We start from the raw sequence: 3,579 nt of genomic DNA on the forward strand, positions 1-3,579 counted from the left end.
GCATTTATTCTTTGCAGATTTTTGGATAGCAACCCTTCTGACTGGTGTGAGATGGTACCTCATTGTGGTTTTGATTTGCATTTCTATGATAATGAGTGATATTGAGCATCTTTTCATGTGTTTGTTAGCCATCTGCATGTCTTCTTTGGAGAACTGTCTGTTTAGTTATTTGGACCATTTTTTCATTGGGTCTTTTATTTTTCTGGAATTGAGGTTCAGGAGTTGCTTATATATTTTTGAGATTAATTCTTTGTCAGTTGCTTCGTTTGCTATTATTTTCTCCCATTCTTAAGGCTGTCTTTTCACTTTGCTTATAGTTCCCTTCCTTGTGCAATAGCTTTTAAGTTTAATTAGGTCCCATTTGTTTATTTTTGCTTTTATTTCCATTACTCTGGGAGTTGGGTCATAGAGGATCCTGCTGTGATTTATGTCTGGAAGTGCTTTGCCTATGTTTTCCTCTAGGAGTTTTATAGTTTCTCATGTTACATTTACATCTTTAATCCATTTTGACTTTATTTTTGTGTATGGTGTTAGAAAGTTTCCTAGTTTCATTTTGTTGACAAGTGATTGACCAGTTTTCCCAGCACCACTTGTTAAAGAGATTGTCTTTTCTCCATTGTATATTCTTGCCTCCTTTGTTAAAGATAAGGTGTCCATAGGTGCGTGGATTTCTCTCTGGGCTTTCTATTTTGTTCCATTGATCTATATTTCTGTCTTTGTGCCAGTACCATACTGTTTTGATGACTGTAGCTTTGTAGTAGAGCCTGAAGTCAGGAAGGTTGATTCCTCCTGTTCCATTCTTCTTTCTCAAGATTGCTTTGGCTACTCGAGGTTTTTTGTATTTCCATACAAATTGTTAAGTTATCTGTTCTAATTCTGTGAAAAATACCATTGGTAGTTTGATAGGGATTGCATTGAATCTATAGATTACTTTGGGTAGCATACTCATTTTCACTATATTGATTCTTACAATCCATGAACATGGTATATTTCTTCACCTATTTGTGCCCTTTTTGATTTCTTTCATCAGTGTTTTATAGTTTTCTATATATAGGTCTTTTGTTTCTTTAGGTAGATATATTCCTAAGTATTTTATTCTTTTCATTGCAATGGTGAATGGAATTGTTTCCTTAATTTCTCTTTCCGTTTTCTCATTGTTAGTGTATAGGAATGTAAGGGATTTCTGTGTGTTACTTTTATATCCTACAACTTCACTATATTCATTGATTAGCTCTAGTAATTTTCTGGTAGAGTCTTTAGGGTTTTCTATGTAGAGGATCATGTCATATGCAAACAGTGAGAGTTTAACTTCTTTTCCCATCTGTATTCCTTTTCTTTTTCTTGTCTGATTGCTGTGGCCAAAACTTCCAAAACTATGTTGAATCATAGTGGTGAGAGTGGGCACCCTTGCCTTGTTCCTGACTTTAGGGGTACTGCTTTTAATTTTCCACCATTGAGGATAATGTTTGCTCTGGGTTATCACTGATGAACATAGATGCAAAAATCCTTATCAAAATTCTAGCAAACAGAATCCAACAACATACTAAAATGATCATACATCATGACCAAGTGGGCTTTATCCTAAGAATGCAAGGATTCTTTAATATCTGCAAATCAATCAGTGTAATACACCACATTAACAAATTGAAAGGTAAAAACCATATGGTTATCTCAATAGATGCAGAAAAAACTTTGACAAAATTCAAGACCCATTTATGATAAAAAAAAAAAAAAAAAAACTCTCCAGAAAGCAGGAATAGAAGGAACATACCTCAACATAATAACAGCTATATATGGTGCTTGTTTATAACTTGCACTATTAGCATGAGTGAATTCTGGTTGCATTTCAACTGCTGTATTGCAGAACAGCCTCAGCCAAAAAGGCACCAGCGGATTGACTAAAGTATTATTGGAGAGCCCACAAACTTCTTGCACATATGGCTCACATGGCAACTTGTTTAGTGGGATGAATTCTGTCAGTTCCATGCAGAACTACATATAGTCCAAGGGAGGCTATGGGGGGTGGCATGACCACCAACGTGCAGATGCACCTGGTGGACATGAAAGCAGGATAGTCCCGGACTTTTCCTCAAAGTGTGATGGCGTCTTGTTCATCCTACTGTGATTGCTCCAGTGACATCTTACTGTTCTGCTCTGAAGAAACTTGTCAGAAGAATCCTGTATTTCCTTCAGCTGGCATGCATGCTTTTGGACTCCTGGACAGAGTTCTTTGGATTGTAGCTTAATTCTTGATTTTTATGAATATGGATCTGATTTTAGCATGATCATTTTTGTGAATGCTAGCACTGTTTTACATTCTTCCCTCACATTTTTCTCTTTCCACCTTCAATCCCTCTGCCTTATTGATTTTATTGGTAAGCAAAGACCTGCTATTATTTATTAATTTGTCACCACTTATGTATATTTTAGAAGGTATGCAACCTGTAAACACAATGATAATTTCTATTCATATGAAACTGCAGCAGAGTAGTGTCTGCATGCTTTATGAAATTGCTTGTGTGGGAGCCCAAGGGATGCCAGAAATGGACAGCTCCTGGCTGCCATGGGTGGATGATACTGCTGATATTAGAGATAGGTGAGTTGTGGCACCAAGTCACATCAATTTCACTGAAAAAGGCAACTTGTAACTTATTTTAGAAGTATGACTTTTATTTAGTTAGAATTGTAATAAACAAAAAGCTTGCATCCATAAGGCATTCATTTTGCTGTAAATTTTTGATCTATTTATTTGAGAGCAAGAACCTGGGATTGTAAACAAGTGTGGTTATATATCAAGTGTGTGGTAATATCCTCACCCTGTCTGACTCTGAGCATCCTGTTCTTAGTAGCTGTTCATTTCTTCATTTGCTTGGTCTTGATTTTCACTTGTTTAATACTGTGGTATCCAGTTGGCTTCCAGCAGTAGTTTGTTGAGCTTCTAGCCTCTACTTCTAAGTGCAGGCTCTGGAGTCATCGGTCTCTCCATGTCCACATTTTGGGACAGTGGGAGTTTCCAGGATCAGTGGCTGACCTTGCTGTGTTGTTGCCTTTGAGAACAACCTGGATGGTGACTTAAGGTATTGCCAAGAATTCTTGGGCTTGGGATCCAAAATGTTTGTTTTCCACAAATTGTATTTCTATAAATGCTCCTCCTTCCACATAAGGGTGTAGTGCTAAGCCCAGTAGTGGTTTGGTTTCCATTAGAAATTTTAAATCCTATTTCCGGTTTAGCCCTATCTAACAGTTATATTTGATAGGAGTACCATTTCCTACAGGAAATGGGCTTAACTGGAGGAAAACAGTAAGGAATTAAGTAACTGAATAAAGAGAGAGAGAGAGATAATGTTACCTTCACCTTAGTCACAAGTTCTTGTGAAATAGGTAAGTGAATAAATATTTGGTTTATATAGGCAAAACATGGAAGGATTTCTTCCCCCAGTTCTTTTAAGTTACCCTATACAGCAGGCACTAGATTATTCAGTCCTTGTATTTCTGTAGTTTTGAGTCTTCATAGTTGTCAATTGCAGATAATCTATCAAGAAATAACATTTATGCTTAGCAATCAGAATAAGCATTTTG

At 36.6% G+C, this 3,579-nt stretch overlaps 1 pseudogene; it reads left to right on the top strand.

The window, feature by feature from the left end:
* Positions 1 to 1,749: 1,749 nt before the first annotated feature.
* On the top strand, positions 1,750 to 2,233 carry LOC133242372 (CDC42 small effector protein 2-like; annotated as a pseudogene).
* The last annotated feature ends 1,346 nt before the right edge of the window (positions 2,234 to 3,579 follow it).

The sequence above is a fragment of the Bos javanicus genome, chromosome X (genome assembly GCF_032452875.1).
Source record: "Bos javanicus breed banteng chromosome X, ARS-OSU_banteng_1.0, whole genome shotgun sequence".
Taxonomy (NCBI): domain Eukaryota; kingdom Metazoa; phylum Chordata; class Mammalia; order Artiodactyla; family Bovidae; genus Bos; species Bos javanicus.